This window comes from Sinocyclocheilus grahami, unplaced genomic scaffold (genome assembly GCF_001515645.1).
Source record: "Sinocyclocheilus grahami isolate Dianchi unplaced genomic scaffold, SAMN03320097.WGS_v1.1 scaffold507.1, whole genome shotgun sequence".
Classification (NCBI taxonomy): Eukaryota; Metazoa; Chordata; class Actinopteri; order Cypriniformes; family Cyprinidae; genus Sinocyclocheilus; species Sinocyclocheilus grahami.
This window is the reverse complement of record NW_015505686.1, coordinates 874624-894863: the sequence shown is the minus strand read 5'-3', so window position 1 is coordinate 894863 and position 20240 is coordinate 874624.

Here is a 20240-nt window from a genome sequence, read left to right as displayed (position 1 = left end):
GAGACCGGTGGGACGCCATCTTCTGGCGAGATGCGGGAATTCATTCGGACTCTCACAGTGCATTATGGGTATTCTCTAGCCATTGAGCGTGCACCAGTTGTACACTCATTTTTTTTCATTTCATTGTGGGATTGAATGAGTGCACTCGAGAATGTCCACTATGGTTTCGGACACCAATAAAAATGGCTGTCCCCTCAAATAGTGCCCTATTTAAGGGTATAGGGGGCGATTTCGGACACAGCCCAGGCCTCTGCTGGAAAGTAATGGAAGTAACCAGATCGGGGCATTTTTAGACCATCTTTCCTGATTGGCTGACATCATAGTGATGGTAGGTTTAGGGCTAGGGTTAGGTAAGGGGGATCATTTTGATTGCATGATTGAGAAACACCCTGCAGTTTGAAAACACCCACAAATTCAGAAACGCACACTTTTGCTCTGCAGAGACCTCAATCTTGTTCCCATGGCTCTCAGCCCCGCCCCACTCGTCACAGTGCCTTTTTAGATTGTTTTCATTTATAATAGGCTATCGTGTTCCTCCTGGCAGCAGATATTGGCACGTACTGTTTTTATGTAAAGAGATTACAATGCAGACATTGTCATGGCAGCTAAGATGAGGAAAGATAAACTACCATAACTAGAATTACTTGTACATGCATTCCTTTCAGAGATGAAAGAAGTATTTGGAAATGTTTTAACACCTAAATGTCACTATCTTATACATTATCCCAGATTATTGTTAATGTATGGTCCTCTTCATTCTCATTGGTGTATGAGATTCTAAAGAAAATCAGTATTTTAAGAACCTGACTTATAACTGTTGAAGTTTTGTAAACATAACAATGACACTGAGCAATCGTCTTCAGTTCAAACAATGCTATGAACGTTCACCATCAGTATCTTGGGTAATTCTGAAAAGGTGCCTGGCAGAAGTATCTGCACACTTTTATTGTCTCAACCCATTGATCTTCAGCAGGTGCGTAGCAGCCGCTGGGGATGGGGGGGACATGTCCCCAGTGGCGGGGACATGTCCCTGAGTCATGCACTCAGTATTTTTGTGGGGGCACGAGATTAATGAAAGGGAACACGGCACACCTGGGGCGGGAAAACACAACACAGAGTCCAGGGGCGTGACATTACTCCCCCCTCCCGGAAGGCGACCAAAGCAGAGGCAGAGATCCGGAGATCTGCGGCGGAGCCGGAGCGACTGAGGACCAAGGTGGAGCTGGCGGGAGGAAGAAACCCAACGGAGCCGGTGGGACAGAGCGATGAGGCGCAGCCAGAGAAGTGGAGTCCAGAGGCGATGGCGGGTCGACGCCCAACCAAGGTGGAGCCGGAGGGATGAGGGAGCCCGGTGGAGCTGATGGATCGATGGGTGACGGTGGAGGCGAGGGAGCTAGGAGCCGAGGTGGAGCCACTGGGTCTACGGGTCAAGGCGGAGTCCGGGCCTCGGAGGCGGAGGTGAGGGAGACTCCAACCACGGTGACGCTGGAGGATGGCATTCCCGCGGGGCTCGCACCACAATGATGGTGGGCTGAGGGCAAGCAGAGGGGCTGCCAGCTGACAGCGGTGGAGGAGGCTAGAGCGGGCGGGAGGGGGGGCATTTTTGAGGAGCGGCCACTGGAGGGTGCTCTGAGCTTGATTCGGGGGCTGGATCCCTCCCCTCTTCGTTTTGGCACTTATGTGCCGCCATAGTCACCTCACCCTCAGCCGTGATGCAGGGGGCGGAGCTCTTCTCCACGCTCACACCGTCCACGGCTTGCTCCCTCGTGGTGGGCACTGTCGCCGGGCTCAACTTCCGAGGCGATCCTCTGCTCAGTCGATTGGCTTTGCTCTGGCTCGCGGATAGTGGCGGGAAATGGCTCTCCATCATCGGTGGGCTCAGGCTGATGCTCCGTAGCGGCGGGAAGATGGTGGGCTGGGCTCTGGGTCCGAGTTCTCGCCAGAGTCCACTCCACGAAGGCGGCAAAAGGTTATTTTCGTAAATGAAAACTAAAACGATGAAAATGATTGATGAAAACATTTTTCAGTTTATTTCGTAAACTGAAATAAAATAAAAATTACAAAATAATAAAAAAACTAAAACGAAACGAAACTAACAACAGTTATTGAAAAACTAACTGAAATAAAATAATAATTATCAAAAATAAATAATTGTTTTCGTAATCATTACATTCTCACCCTTTGGCGGAAAAATGTATGAGCTGTGTGGCGCCGGCAGTTTAGGGAAATACCTGTAAATGGCGCATCGCGCACATGGGGTTATCTGATGGAGAGACGCAAAGCAGTTTAAAGCAAAGTCCTGCACAGGTCCTGTTTGGTAAACGTGCACCAGCAGTACTTAACAGAACACTCGACCCGTTATCCAACAGCAGCACTAATTTAATTCTGTACCAGACCAGACCCGTTTGACATAAAGACCAAACCCGTTTGACATTGACAACTATATCATGAAACATCTCGATTCTCAAAAATGTGTAAGTAAATGTACTTTGCACCTTTATAGATAATGTTAGTTGATTGTAGATGCAAAGTACTTGATTAACTTAAAAGTGGCAGAAAAAATGGGTTCTTACCCATCACAGAAGTCAGTCAAAAGTCTGTAACAAAAATGCAAGTTTAATCAAAACACAAAATTACAAAATCCAGTTGGTTCTTATATCCTATGATATTGCACTTGTAATTCCTTTAACTTGTGTTTCATTAAACGTTTAAACACAAGTTTTATCCATAAATGACAGCAAGACGGTAAGAAAACTGTTTCTCCCTTATTTCCCTGCCCGCACCTATTCTACCTCGTCCCACAAGCACGTGCGTGGCCGTTAAAGAAACAGAACCGAAATTATACATCAGAAACATTAGAAATAATATTGAGACATATGCATAGGAAATATCAAAATTGCCTCTCAAAGAACGTTACAGAAGTTATACTTTGTCATTACTTGCAAATCAACACTCTAAGAAAACAGTTATAATATCCAAATTATTGACATATTAAATTGGTTCTTACATTGATCTATAGGCTAATGGGAGATGGGCAAAGCTGCCTAATAGTTTAATCTATTAACTATGCATAAAAACACGTCTTTTTACTTAAAGCTGCAGTTCGTAACTTTTTTTGGATAAAATGATCAGAAATCAATATTTGAGCAAGTACACAACCAGCCAGTGTTCAAATCTATCGCCTTACTTTAGCCTGATTCACAACGGTTAGCTTATAATAATGTTTTCTAATTTGAGTGGTACGGGTAGGTTTTCACGGGAAATTCGAGCATGCTGCTGCGTCATTATGTCACGTCTGTAAACATAAAGAAGTGTCCCGGCTACTAGGCTATCGCATGTGAGGATCCTACAGGTGGCAGATCGTTTGTAGCCTTTTCTCACAGCAGCTAGAATAATTAAATGTATCAATTTGATGGCGGATTGTAATCCAGAAAGGATTATGTGTTTATGTGAATGAAATTAAATAATATTCCAGTTTTAAATGTGCTTCTGATTACAGATAGCCTGGGATTACACAAGATTTGTATTTTAAAGACAACCAGTTCGAAGGGAGCATAATTTGCTTTTTGGGTAAAATAATTTCTTAATATGAAAATCGAATGGTATGACAATTAGAGATTAGACTGTCCAGAAATTTAAATCTACACACTAATACACACTATACTCATAGTCACACAATGCTGATGTTGTTAACATTAATAATTTGAGAATAAAGTATAACAATAATAATAATTTGCATGGTTTGATGTGATATGAGCTAACCGATCTGTAGATTAAATCACCATTGGTAGCGCAATTTATTGTAATGCTTTTTGTCCTCAGTTGGTCAGAACAAACGTGGCAGACTTGTTACTTACTTGTTCAGATGACAATATACGGTGAAAATTCTTATTTGGGTCATATATTCCAAGACGTAGGCTAGAATCTGCGATTGCGAAGTACAGTAAATATCCACACCGGCACGGTGACTGACTGCCACACATACTCCTCAAAACATTAGATTCATCCATGCTGGAGCTGTGCCAGCTCACAACCCATGCAAGGAAGATAATTCCGCACACAGCTGCAATTGCAGGTATTCAAACAGAGATGGCGACAAAGAGGCAAAACTTATGGACTGCAGCTTTAAGTACCAGATATGGGTGTCATGCCATAACATTTTTTTAATACGACTGACTTTGTATTTAATGTGAATTTAATAAAAACATTTTAAGTTACTAAATATAACACTTTTATGGTAGGAGAGGATAGAATTATCAGTGGCTACGTTTACATGCACAATTTTTGGTTCAATCGGACTGAATTCATTCCGATTGATGAATGAGTAAATAAACATTCATTTATGCTATTAAACTGTACGAACATTATACATATGTGACCATGGACCACAAAACCAATCATAAGGGTAAATTTTTTTAAATTGAGATTTGAACATCTTCTGAAAGCTGAATAAATAAGCTTTCCATTGATGTATGGTTTGTTAGGATAGGAAAATATTTGGCTGAGATAAAACTATATGAAAATCTGGAATCTGAGGGTGTGAAAAAAAATCTAAATATTGAGAAAATCGCCTTTAAGTTGTCCAAATGAAGTCTTTAACAATGCATATTTACTAATAACTATACATTTTTGATACATATACGGTAGGAAATTTACAAGATATCTTCATGGAACATGATCTTTACTTAATATCCTAATGATTTTTGGCATAAAAGAAAAAACTATATATTTGACCCATACAATGTATTGTTGGCTACTGTAAACATAAAGAAGTGTCCCGGCTACTAGGCTATCGCATGTGAGGATCCTACAGGTGGCAGATCGTTTGTAGCCTTTTCTCACAGCAGCTAGAATAATTAAATGTATCAATTTGATGGCGGATTGTAATCCAGAAAGGATTATGTGTTTATGTGAATGAAATTAAATAATATTCCAGTTTTAAATGTGCTTCTGATTACAGATAGCCTGGGATTACACAAGATTTGTATTTTAAAGACAACCAGTTCGAAGGGAGCATAATTTGCTTTTTGGGTAAAATAATTTCTTAATATGAAAATCGAATGGTATGACAATTAGAGATTAGACTGTCCAGAAATTTAAATCTACACACTAATACACACTATACTCATAGTCACACAATGCTGATGTTGTTAACATTAATAATTTGAGAATAAAGTATAACAATAATAATAATTTGCATGGTTTGATGTGATATGAGCTAACCGATCTGTAGATTAAATCACCATTGGTAGCGCAATTTATTGTAATGCTTTTTGTCCTCAGTTGGTCAGAACAAACGTGGCAGACTTGTTACTTACTTGTTCAGATGACAATATACGGTGAAAATTCTTATTTGGGTCATATATTCCAAGACGTAGGCTAGAATCTGCGATTGCGAAGTACAGTAAATATCCACACCGGCACGGTGACTGACTGCCACACATACTCCTCAAAACATTAGATTCATCCATGCTGGAGCTGTGCCAGCTCACAACCCATGCAAGGAAGATAATTCCGCACACAGCTGCAACTGCAGGTATTCAAACAGAGATGGCGACAAAGAGGCAAAACTTATGGACTGCAGCTTTAAGTACCAGATATGGGTGTCATGCCATAACATTTTTTTAATACGACTGACTTTGTATTTAATGTGAATTTAATAAAAACATTTTAAGTTACTAAATATAACACTTTTATGGTAGGAGAGGATAGAATTATCAGTGGCTACGTTTACATGCACAATTTTTGGTTCAATCGGACTGAATTCATTCCGATTGATGAATGAGTAAATAAACATTCATTTATGCTATTAAACTGTACGAACATTATACATATGTGACCATGGACCACAAAACCAATCATAAGGGTAAATTTTTTTAAATTGAGATTTGAACATCTTCTGAAAGCTGAATAAATAAGCTTTCCATTGATGTATGGTTTGTTAGGATAGGAAAATATTTGGCTGAGATAAAACTATATGAAAATCTGGAATCTGAGGGTGTGAAAAAAAATCTAAATATTGAGAAAATCGCCTTTAAGTTGTCCAAATGAAGTCTTTAACAATGCATATTTACTAATAACTATACATTTTTGATACATATACGGTAGGAAATTTACAAGATATCTTCATGGAACATGATCTTTACTTAATATCCTAATGATTTTTGGCATAAAAGAAAAAACTATATATTTGACCCATACAATGTATTGTTGGCTATTGCTACAAATATACCCATGCAACTTGTGGTCCGGGGTCACATATAACTGAGTGCTTAGTCATTTAATGGTTTCTTTTGTAATATTGGCACATACTGTAGGTTCATATAAATCTGTTTGCAGTTCTTTACTTGTCAACACATCAGGAAATGTTAAAATCAATATTTTGCAATCTGTATGTTACAATGGTAGAGTTGTTTGAAAGGTAGAATAATTTTTTCACAACAAGAAGAAAGACTGCCATTGAGCAACTGATCATTATTCATGCTCTTAGTATACATTTTCACAGTCATTTAAGGAAACATTACATGTTAAACCAATTTAGAATGTATAGGTGATTCAAAAACCTGTAAAATATCTATAACAAATTAAATATTAACAAAATCATATTTTAAAGAAAATGTATTTTGTGCCATGTGTCATTGGCGGTTGGTGTAATACTGAAAATAACTGATAGTTCTTGCACAAGAGAACTGCAAATAATGGTAGAGATCCAGATGCCCCAGGAATTTTAACAATGACACCTCTGCATCAACCCACAAACTGATTGTTCATATCTGTAAGTGGAGTATTTGCTAGGGACAATTACAATTTTAAATTAACTTTGCTTTAATTAAAAGTAATGACTGCAAAGAGGTTTGACCAGTAGCGTGCAGGAGTTGTACATAATTGATTGTAACAACGTTTGTAGTTCGGGAAGGAGGAGGCGGGAACCGGTGAACATTTAAATTAAACTTTAATAATAAAATAAACCCAAAATAGTGCGACAGCCCCTCGCGGACGACTGTTGCACACAAACAGAACCAAAACACAAAATAAAGTCCAGGCCTGGTCCACTCTCGTCCAACACTGTTGTCACTCCTCCTTTTATCCTTCCGGAGCTCCTCCATGGGACTCGAGACCGGTGAGTGGCACAGGTGTCGCTCGCACATTAGCATTTACTCCACCGGCCTTGCTCCGTTGCCATGGCTCTCGACCCCTCTGGTCACATTGACCAATCACAGTGTGCAAGAAGGTGGGATCTACAGAGAATGGTCAAAGCAATGCAAATACATTTACATTTATGCATTTAGCAGACACTTTCATCCAAAGTGACTTACAAAAGAGGAACAAAGCAATTCATCACACATTGACAGATTGATTAGACAACTAGATTAGGAAACCAGTTACAGAAGAGAAGAAATGCAGAGGAGAATGTGTGTGTGTGAGTGTGAAAGTGCATTGGTTTAAGAGTGGGGGTGGTTTAGTTTTAACTCTCAGACTTGAACTCTGTACAACAGGATATACCAGTTCCTGTCATTATAGTCAAGGTAGGGCATTGTGGAATGTACACTGAACACACAAATAAAATAGAGATTGTGAGAATTCTGTTCAAATCGTTGGACTTCTAAAACACAAATATTTACAAAAAGTTGAAAAATTGAAATATATTATAGTGTATAATCTAAAATAGTTTAAAAGTTTCTTAAAGGTTTTTTTAAACATTACAAATGTAACTGTTCCTCCCAAAGACTAAAATTGCCGTTTGTTCTTAACGTTTTACATAGAATATAAAAAACACAAGCCTTGACCATAAACCATCCTAAATAATTTGGCACAATTCTCATGAACATCTTAGTCAAAAAATTATTTGTAAGTTTAAGAAGATCCATCAGGACATGCATGTGATGAATACATTATTCAACAGGTAACAATTAACCATAGAAAACACTAAAATCTTCTAAAGCAATGATTATTAATTCTTGCACATGGAGCATACAGCAACAGAGGTGGGGGACTCGAGTCACATGACTTGACTCGAGTCTCACTGGAGAAATTCAGACTTGCTTGACTGATTAAAAAAATTACTTGACTTGGTTTTGAGATCCAATTAATTGAGACTTGACTTTATAATAACTGTAATTAAATTATTAAAAAAAAAAAAATGAATGCGACATAAATAGGTAAGCAAAACGCATGACAGGGGAACAAGGGCACCAGTGATTCGAGTCTGTGCAGGATTTGTAGTGCTTTAATGACAGGTATCCCTTATTAGTGATGTTTCTCTTTCAATGCATCCAGAATTGAAGATATGTTGGCAAAACGACCCTGAATGAGTTTATATTTAAAACGTATATATATATATATACGTTTCATATATAATATATATGAAACGTATACGTTTAATATATATATATATATATATATGTATAAAATATATTTTAAAAATATTAAACGTATACGTTTTATATATACTATATATATAAAACATACAATATTACACAATATTTCTAGAATATCAGCACGGCTGCCAACAGTTCAGTTCAGCCACAGCATCTTCGATCAACACACTGAACACATTTACTGAACGAATCCGAGGTTGTGAACGAATCGGTTTGAGTTATTCATTCTTGCCTAGTTCCTGAATGAATCAGCTGTTTTTTTTAAAGGTTTATCTATGGCATTTTATGCCTTTATTTAGATAGGACAGTATAGGTCGACAGGAAGTGAAGGGGGTGAGAGAGAGGGGGATGGGATTGGGAAAGGTTCGCGAGCAGGGACTCGAACTCGTGACACCCAAAGCACAATGGCACTGTATGTCGGCACGCTGCCCACGAGGCCATCAGCGTCGACATGAATCAGCTGTTTTGAATGAATTAGTTCAAATGAATGCTTCTGTGACTTACTCATTAAGAGTGAATTTGCCACCACCTATACTGGCGGTTTTAATTTCATAATTAAAAGTAGCCTATCGTTTAATTTCATATTTCTATTTTCAAATTTTTACATTTAAAATATGATTATTTTAAATGTATAATTAAGAGATATATTTTAAAGACTGGTTACCTATTTGATTACCAACATTCTTCAAAATATCTTATTTTGTGTTCAACAGAAAAAAATAATTCTTACATGTTTGAAACAAGATGAGGGTGAGTAAATGATGAAAGATTTCCATGTTTTGGTAAACTATCTACGTTTTCATAGACAGTTAGACACAGTTAAAAAATGCATTGTTCGATTAAGATGATGGAACAATGTATTTTTTTTTTAATGAACAAGCACAATTACAAATACAAAGCAAGAACACAATAGTACAGTATTTGTGACCAAAATTCCAATAGTCACCTTGTAAGTGCTTTCAAAATGACGCAGCCCCAAACGTAGAAACCTGGACAAAAAAAGAAGGCAAAAATGTCTATACAATAATATGTAAATAAAGACGAGAATGGAGGGGAGCGGGATTTACCTGATCAGGGCAAATATAATAGCGAAGAAGCCAGTGGATGGATATTTGGCACTTTTCAGCAACCAGGTCTCATGGACATACTTAATGAAAGCTGGATATAGAATCATCACCTATGATAACAACACACATTAATCACCATTATGTACAATGACTAAAGGATGTTTTGGAGCATAATACTGTAATTTCAGTCACTTTTATATCTAATTATAGTTAATTGTTATATAATTACAGTGATTTCACTAGCTTGCCTTAGCATTTTTACAACCTTTTTAAAATTACAAACATTTTAAATGCTTAATATTTGAAACAACCCAATAAATTCATTAAACATCTTACATTCAGGGATTTAATACAAGTTATCCAAACTTTGAGAGACTATTTACGATTATTTTTAAGAACATTCTTTTCAGGAATACACATTCTTGGGTTTTATCTTCAGAGAAATCTTTAAAAAAAATAAAATATCTTAAGAAATTATTTTGTATTTATTTTCTTGCAAGAAAATTTAACAGTCATACAGTCATTCAAGTTGACTGCAGAGTGTGACCCCGAATAACACTTTGACTCAGTATATCCTAATCAAACTAGGATGCTTCTATCTCATCCAATCATAATGCATATTCAACATATGTGTCCATTTAAGGTATCCAACTATGTTCCCTAGATGTGTTTCTAAGCATTTAATGCAAATTATTTTCTAAGAATCAAGGTATAAAATAGCATTTCTCATCTCACACTTGTCTTGCGCACACACACACACCCACACACACACTAAATAGATTTCCTGTTATCTCTCAGCTCATCGAAAACTCAAGCATAAAGAAGCACCCAGAGACAGTCTAAAGAACACTCTTTACAGTGAAGCAAATAATACAGATGATAATAATATTTAAGATGAAAATAAAATTTCCTCTACAGAACACATCATATTCTTAACTTTATTCTTAAAGGAATAGTTCAACCAGAAATTACAATTCTGTCATCATTTACTCACCCTCAAGTTGTTCCGAACTTTATGACTTTCTTTCTTTAGTTGAACATAAGAGAAGATATTTGGAAGAATGTGGGTAACCAAAGAATAGCTGGTCCCCACTGACTTCAATAGTATGGGGGAAAATGCTATGAAAGTCAATGGAGACAAGAAACTTTTTGATTACTCACATTCTTCAAAAAAAAGAAATTCATAGAGGTTTGAAACAACTTGAGGGTGAGTAAAAGACAGAATTCTTGTTTTTTGATTTTGTTTGAACTATTAAGTTAAGAAAAGTAAATAAGAATTAAGAAAATAAGAATTAAAAAAGCAAATTTGAAAAAAGCAAAATTTGATTCTTAAAGGCTGTTAACACAATGCATTTCTGCTTTGAAAAACGTGAGACATGTGCAGTGGAATTGGTGGGATAAAAACAAGGTCTTGAAAGTTTTTTTTTTTAAAGTTGAACTTATTTTATCTTGTTTAGCATTTTTAGAATGTTGTGTCGTGCATGAGATGCTGCAAAATCCGTGAGATGTGAGCGCAATGGTTATGTAATGTTAATAAGTGTAGAATTGCCCTGTGTGCTTGATCTCGGGCATTATTCGTTGTGCAAAGAGTGAGCGATTTTGAGGCAGGTGAATATTGACCTATTGTGCATCCTGTTGCCGAGCCCTGCCTTGATATAATGATTGACTCGTTGGCGGCTCGGAATGCATTTTCAAATCCACATTGATTTAAACTACATTCATCACGGGGTATTTAATGAAAATGTAATTTAAACGTCTGAAGTGTAAGTGTCAATGCATTTAAGTAAACTAAAAGACATTTAAATCCCCATTTTGCTAGACCTTTTGTTCAGAATGCATTTTGAAATTCACACTGCATTTTGCTGCAATTATCACGTGGTATTATGATGAAAATGCAATCCCAAGTGTCCTCCCCGTAAGTCTAAATGCAATTAGAAAAAACAGCATTTAAATGATAATTTTGCTACAGTTTTTACTTGTACATGTTCAACATATCTAATCAATTTGGGAAACATCTTCATTTTAATTTTGCAACTTATAAAGCGTTAAGATATGTATTTAATTTACATATTTAAACTAGTGTAGGAAATGGCAAATGTAAATTATATAATGGAATTTTCATTTTCATTTTGCACGAAACGTTGCACATATGAATGGTAAAATGTAAATTTAAATACAGAAATACATTGCAATTTTATGTTTTGCATTGCCATTTTGCATAGCCTGTTACATTTCAAAACGAATATTGCTACCCATATAATTCCATACCCACCAGACTGGCAGATGAATGTTCAGATCCATTGTTCATTTGGAAGCTTATCAAGAAGATTTTTATAATGCTAAATCTTTACCTTTTTGTCAGGTCAAGGTTAATTTTTATGCTCCATTTTAAACAAAGACTGAACATGAAGGATTTGTTTTTTTCACTAATTGAGAATTTGTTTCTATGAAACAACCGTAACTAACTTTTATGATAACCCATTGCACTCAGTGAGTCACTAAGGTATTTGTACTTGACTAACTGCACTCAAAAAAATTCATTGTTGAATGAACGTGATTTAATCGTAGCACCCATTATGCATCTAATCAAATCAAGTAAACTTGGACTGCTTTGAATATGTTATATGAACACAATATACATTTGTAGATGCAGCAGTTCAAACCGCTCACAAAACTCCACTGCGTGACGTGTTCCCGAACTTCCCGCCGCAGTGCTGAGCATGCGCAGTGACTCACCAGAGAGAGTTGTTGATATGAAGCGCCTCAGTCTCATTGAATCAACAAGAGCTGATCTAATTCATTTGATTATTTGTTAATTTAGTTACAAATAACAAGAATGAATCATTTAACAGAAGTAAACTCGTTGTATTCATATTAATCAGACATATTTGTATTTTGCAAATCAAGCAAGTGGCTAGTTGATTTTTTTGAGTGTGGGGCCCAGGTCAGGAAGCAGACAGACAGGCTAAACTGACCGTCTGCTAACCACCTCAAGTCACAGAAGTCAGGTAATTCTCAGCACATAGAGACTCTTTCACCTAGATGTAACACTATAGAGACTGTGTCTGCTCCCCAAACTAGCAAATACAAAAAAACGTCCAAAACAATTTAAGGATAACAATTTAATTGATGTTCAACAAATAAAAAACAGATATAATACAGATAAACAAATGATAAAGCTTGGCTTAATGAATATTAGATCCCTTTTGGAACGTTGGGAGGCATGACAATGGAGTTGAATCCAAATGCGGGCATTATTCAGAAGAGTGGTCAAAACAAGTAGGGTCAAACAACAGCAATCGTGTTCAATCCAGGATGAGTAATCCAATAAACAGGCGAAGGTCAGGGCAGGCACCAAACAATCAGAAAACAAGGAAACAGTCCAGGGATCCCTGGACAAACCCCAAAGACAAGGCACGTAAACACAGAAAACCACAGGAACTCAAAAACGCTACAGGCTAGCAATACTCAGCAATGTGTGTGTGGATGAGTGCAAACTTTATAGTGTGAGATTGATAAGGTAACGAGACACAGGTGAAGGCAATCAGTGATGATGAGTCCGGCAAAAGATTATGGGAAATGTAGTCTGTGCGAGTGTGACAAGTGTGGTTGGTGGACTGCCCTCTGGTGGAGCTCATGGGCACTCCAGCTGGTGATCGTGACACCTTGCTATGTATTTTTTCTATTTTTTGTAAATTATATTATCAGGATCATAACTTAGATATGCTCTGTTTGACAGAAACCTGGCTAAAACCAAATGATTACATTATTTTAAATGAGTCTACCTCCCAAGATTACTGTTATAAACATGAGCCACATCTAAAAGGTAAAGGGGGAGGTGTTGCTACAATTTATAGTAACATTTTCAGTATTTCTCAGAAAGTCTGGTTTCAAGTATAATTAGTTTGAAGTAATAGTACTTCATATAACATTATTCAGAGAAACAAGTGTTAATGATAAATCCCCTGTGACGTTTGTACTGGCTACTGCATACAGGCCACCAGGGCACCATACAGACTTTATCAAAGTGCTGATTTTCTATCGGAGTTAGTGCTGGCTGCAGATGAAGTCTTAATTGTTGGTGATTTTAATATCCATGTTGATAATGAAAAAGATGCATTGGGATCAGCATTTATTAACATTCTGCACTCTACTGGGGTCAGACAACACGCGTCACGAAATAGTCATTGTCGTAATCATACTATTTGGTTACCAAAATTCTTCAAAATATTTAATTTTGTGTTCAACAGAAGAAAGAAATTCTTACAAGTTTGAAACAAGATGAGAGTGAGTAAATGATGAAAGATTTTCATGTTTTGGTAAACTATCCCTTTAAAAGTTTTCATAGGCAGTTAAACTGGAGGCAAATGCATTTTTCGATTAAGATGATGGAACAACTTTATTTTTATTTTTTTAATGAACAAAAGCCTTGCATGACAAATGTCAATACTTCTAGTCATCTCCCTCTGTACACCTGAATTTTGTTTTCCAAGTACAGTTGCATCATGGTGTCGAATTCAAAGCTGCCACTATGAGCACCAGTACGAATGTTATGTGAGGTTTTCTCAAAGTAATGGTACCAGTTTCCATATTGGTCTGCACCAAACCCAAATGTAGAAACCTGGACAAAAAAGAAGGCAAAAATGTCTATACAATAATGTGTAAATAAAAACGAGAATGGAGGAGAGCGGGATTTACCTGATCACAGACGTGCAGGGCAAATATAATAGCGAGAAATCCAGTGGATGGATATTTGGCACGTTTCAGCAACCAAGTCTCATGGACATACTTAATGAAAGTTGGATGTAGAATCATCACCTATGATAACGACACACATTAATCACCATTATGTACAATGACTAAAGGATGTTTTTGGAGCATAATACTGTAATTTCCTACCCAATCTAACTATTAGTAAAATTAATGAATAGTAATTTAGTCATAAATAAAATGATCCACATAATGACCTTTCACCTAACTTATTATTAAATTATTATTATTTTAGAACGACGTGAAGAGAGCTTGCTCAGCTCTTGTTTATATTGCTGTGTGTAGCCTGTGGAAGTAACGCTATTTTTTATGATCGATTTATAAAGCCTACTACGAACACTTTTTTCCCCCATTTTTATCAAAGAATAAGGCAGGAAATATATTTGATAGTTTCTATACTAAATGATATGTCAGTACTGCGTACTTAACGTTTCATCAGTAAAAACGTTTCTTCTTTTTATTCAGCTCAGCTTATAGCCGGATGCTTTTGTCCTCATTAAGGATTTCCTGCACATCATAATTATTACTTCTAGTCCATTTTGGACTTTCTGCACGAGAGCGCCCTCCGGTTTTGAGTATGAATGAAACATACACTGCATAAGTGTTCAGCGCTCCTGATGTTCACGTCTCCTCATTTTGGATACAAATAAAACGTCAGGTCATGCATAGACTATCAATACTGTCGCTTTGAATTTAAATCTGATTTAAATTTAGAAACCTCTACTTGAACACACCAGCCCGTATAAAGTGCAGGGGACAAAATTACATTTTATTAAAATCAAATATTTATTAAATAAAAAATTCGGCTAATGTAGTTCCACACACACCAATATAAACAAAGGTGCCTGTTCTCTTTCGTTCTTGCTGTTTGATTGGGAAAAGTTTAAAGCACGTTGAGGGGGTCTTATCATAATAATAATAATAATAATAATATAATTCAATTTCTAATTCCAGAGTAATTAAGAGTTGCAAAGAAAAAAATTATTTAACTTTTAAACTTAAAATGGTATTTTCTGTTCTGTGTTTCTGACTGCGTCACGGCATTTGCTGCAGAAGCATCCGTTTCGATACACGTATCAGCAAGGAGCTGAAAGATTATGTGTACTTCAATTCAGATGCATTTACATTGTGACTGTGCCTCAGATGCAATCAATGGAAACTCTGTTTACAAAAGTGTGACCCAAATGAACCATATAATTAGCCCATTAGGTCAACATCAGTTCAATGTATCATGGGCTCTTCATGGGAGAGGTCCTATCAGGTCATCATGAGGTTACACTATCATTTGCTCTCCATGGGGTGTTATTTTATTGTTTGTAGCACATTTGTTATCAGGTATAAAGGTCTGGGGCCTGTAACATGATGGTAGTTGAACAAATTCAGAGTTACAGGATTAGTTTCGAGTTGACAATACCAAACCACTCCAATCCGGCTTTGTTGGCACCATGATGCCTGATCATCAGCTTTCTTTGTCAACTCTGGCTTTGATCCTGAGTTTGTGGAGTGCGTGCACATGAATGTGTGACATCAGTGGTGAACAGCCAATTACATGCCTTGCAACACAGAGATGTGTGATTCACTTCTCGCGAGAGACCCAGCGAGATTCAAAACTCTTTCGCTAAAGGTTAAGAGATTGAATAATATGAGGAATTTAAATGCATTTACACTGAAGAAAGTACTTATCCATGAAAGTGGACAAATAAATTATCTTGCTCTATCAGTGCAAGTGAAACTTGTGAAGTTAGTTTAAATAGTTGATAATAGCAATAGAGACTCGAATATGTAAGATCACATGTAGTCATTTTTAAAGCATTATCTATTGATTCTACAGCTTATTTATATTATATATGGCCTCTATATAACCTTTATAATAATTGTTAAACTAAAATTGCTTGTGTGTTATGGATTAATAATAATATGAATCATAAAATAATTATATAAATCATTTAAAATAATTCTAAGCAATTATCATTAAAGCCAGACAATTTTGTTTTTATTATTATTTTTTTTACTATATAGTGACCTTGAATGTGGAGGAAGAGAAACTGGGGGAGTGACTTTTTTGTGTCAGACATGTGTCACTTTGCTCACATCTGATTGGTCCAATTTCAGTTTGAGATCTCTTACCCAGAACATAACCTGCCCTGGAGCAGGTTAGCTGTGGAGTGCAAGTTACTATGGCAATGAATGCCGCTAAAAGACAAGCTACTTTCATAGTACTTAAAACCCAGGATTGGTGCAAACTAAACTGAAACTTACCTGGCTAGCCAGCTAATCCGGCTTCATGGTACAGGCCCCTGGTCTCACAGACAGTACCTTGGGTTAAGATTCTTTGAAGGACTACATGCTAACATCACTGCTGAAGAACTGCTACACTACTACCTTCAATAAATTCTTCTCCCCACAACAGCTTTGGTCAAGCTTACTTATTTTATGTATTAGATAAATCTAGTACATTGGCGAGCAACCCAAATGATTGCTCAGCCAAATACAGCAAAATCTAACAGAGCACAGCCCTATTTAAAGCCGTGTTCCATGTGCCCCTTTTATACTTTGAGCACCTGCCCCTCCAAAGGTCTCTGCATGGCCCTGCTAATTGTAGTTAATTTTTATATAATTACAGTGATTTCACTAAGCTTGCCGTAGCATATTTACAACCTTTTACCATTAAAATTACAAACATTTTAAATGCTTCATATTTGAAACAACACAATAAATTCATTAAACATCTTACCTTCAGGGATTTAATACAAGTTATCCAAACTTTGAAACATTATTTATGATTATTTTTAAGATCATTCTTTTCAGGAATTCAAATTCTTGGGTTTTAATTTCAGAACAATCTTTAAAACAAATCTTAAGAAATTATTTTGGGAACATCATATTCTTAGCTTTATTCTTAAAGGAATAGTTCAATCAGAAATTAAAATTCTGTCATCATTTACTCACCCCCAAGTTGTTCCGAACCTTATGACTTTCTTTCTTTTGTTGAACATAAAAGAAGATATTTGAAAGAATGTGGGTAACCAAACAATAGCTGGTCCCCACTGACTTCAGTAGTATGGGGGAAAATGCTATTGAAGTCAATGGAGTCAAGAAACTTTTTGGTTACTCACATTCTTCAAAAAAGAAATTCATAGTGGTCTTAAACAAATTGAGGGCGAGTAGGAATTCTCATTTTTGTTTGAACTATTAAGTTAGAAAATAAGAATAATAAAAAAGCAGTTTACACAATGCATTTTTTGGGGGGAAATACACAAGGTCTTGAAAGGGTTTTTATTTTTAAAGTTGAACTTATTTTACCTTGCTGCATTTTTAGAATGTTGTGTCGTGCATGAGATGCTGCAAAAGCCATGAGATGTGAGGGTAATGGTTATGTAATGTTAATAAGTGTAGAATTGCACTGTCTGCTTTATCTCGTGCATTAATCGTCGTGCAAACAGTGAGCGATGTTAAGGCAGGTGAAAAGCATTTGGTTAAAGGTGAATACTGTTGCCGAACCCTGCCTTGATGTAATGATTGACAGGTTGGCAGCTCGGAATGCATTTTCAAATCCACATTGACTTAAACTACATTCATCACGGGGTATTTAATGAAAATGTAATTTAAATGTCTTAAGTTAAAGTGTCAATGCATTTAAGAAAACTAAAAGACATTTAAATCACCATTTTGCTACTCTTTTGCTATAGCCTACCATTGGTTCAGAATGCATTTTCAAAATTCACACTGCATTATGGTACAATTATCACATGGTATTATGATGGAAATGCAATCCCAAGTGTCCTACCCATAAGTCTAAATGCATTTAGGAAAAACAGCATTTAAATTATAATTTTGCTACAGTTTTTGCTTGAACATGTTAAACATATCTAATCAATTTGGGGAAGGTTTTCATTTTAAAGGGGTCATATGACGTTGCTAAAAACGAACATTATTTTGTGTATTTGGTGTAATGAAATGTGTTTATGTGGTTTAAGGTAAAAAAAAAAACATTCTTTTTCACATACTCTACATTATTGTTTCTCCTCTATGCCCCGCCTTTCTGAAACTCGTCGATTTTTACAAAGCTCATAGTTCTGAAAAGCGAGGTGTGCTCTGATTGGTCAGCTATCTAGTGCTTTGTGATTGGCCGAATTCCTCAAGAGTGTGACGGAAATGTTACGCCCCTTACCATACTGTGATGCCATGTCCTGGCGAGACGAGACAAAACCAATAAAACCCATTATAAACGAGGCATTTGTTGCATTCAGTGGGGACATAATTACTTATTATAATTACTTATACTGTCTTTTTACGCGTTGCGTTGCATCGTACCGCGCCGCGTAAACATAAAACCATGTCTGCATTTGTGATCGGAGAAACGACAAACAACAAGCGCTACTCTACAATGCTCAAAACTCGCGTTTGAATCGTCAGTGGCAAATTCTTTAAATATGAAAACGTACTTACGGGCTGTGAGTCAGCATATTTAGAGTGTTGACCCTTGTTCTTCATAACCTCTGCAATTCGCTCTGGCATGCTGGATATTAGCTTCTGGGCCAAATCCTGAATGATGGCGATCTATTAGTTCTATATGCCTTATTAGTTCTCGGAGTTGATCACAATTTGTGGGCTTCTGCTTGTTCACTCGCCTTTTGAGGACTGACCACAGGTTCTCTATGGGATCGAGATCCGGGGATCTGCCTGGCCACGGATCCAAAATTTCAATGTAATGATCTTCGAGCCACTTCTTTATCACTCTTGCTTTGTGACATGGTGCTCCATCATGCTGGAAAATGCATGGATCATCAACAAATTGCTCATGGATCGTTGGAAGTAGTCGCTCTTTCAGGACCTTTTGATACCATACTTTATTCATGGCAGTGCCTTTGGGCAGAATTGTGAGAGAGCCCACTCCCCAGACATGGATGGTCTCAGGATGCTTCACTGTTGGCACTTCACAGGACTCATGGTAGCATTCACCTTTTCTTCTCTGAACAATCAATTTCCCAGATGTCCCAAACAGTCAGAAGGGAGCTTCATCAGATAAAATAACTTTGCACCAGTCTTCTGCTGTCCAATCCTTGTACTTCCTGCAGAATTTCAGTCTGTCCATGACGTTTTTCTTGGAGAGAAGTGGCTTCTTTGCTTCCCTTCTTGACACCAGACTGTTGTCCAAAAGTCTTGGCCTCACTGCTGCCATTCCTGAGCAAGCTCTGCACTGGTGGCGACATAATTCCATAGCTGACTCCTCAGGTGGAGACGGTCCTGGCGCTTGTTGGACACTCTGGTACGTCCTGAAGACTTCTTCACTGCAGTCGAACCTCTCTCCTTGAAGTTCTTGATGATCCGGTAAATGGTTCTTTCAGGTTCAATATTCTTTGTAGCAATTTCCTTGCATGTGAGGCCATTTTGATGGAAAGCGATGGCTGCATGTGTTTCTTCGGAGGTAACCATTGCTAACAAGAACACAATGATTGGAAGTGCTTCTTCCCTCCTTTTATAGCAATCAGTCTGCTCTTACAATTTAAATAGTATGATAGTGATTTCACCTGACTAGTACTCATTCACATTTTTAATATGTGTTGCTGATATGATTAGTCAGTTAATGTTAGCTGGTCATTTTGTGTCAGGATCAAAAAACAGTGATTTTTTTTTTGTGTGAAATGTTCCTTTTTTGGCCAATGAAGCTTTTAGCAATTATTTAAAATGCATCTGATCACTCTACACAATAATCTATAAACAATGTGTATGAACACCACAAAAGCATAAGCAGCAAACTTTGCAAAGCACAAAATTTATGTCACTGCCAAAACTTTTGGCCATGACTGTAATATATGTACACTACTGTTCAAAATATGAATTAAATTTTTTTAATTCATATTTTTATTGAGTAAGGATACCTTAAATGACAGTAAAGACATTTATAATGTTGCAAATTATTTATATTTCAAGTAATTGCTGATCATTTCAACTTTTTGTTCATCAACGAATTCTAAAAAAAAAAAAGTAATAAAGCAGCACAACTATTTTCAACATTGATAAT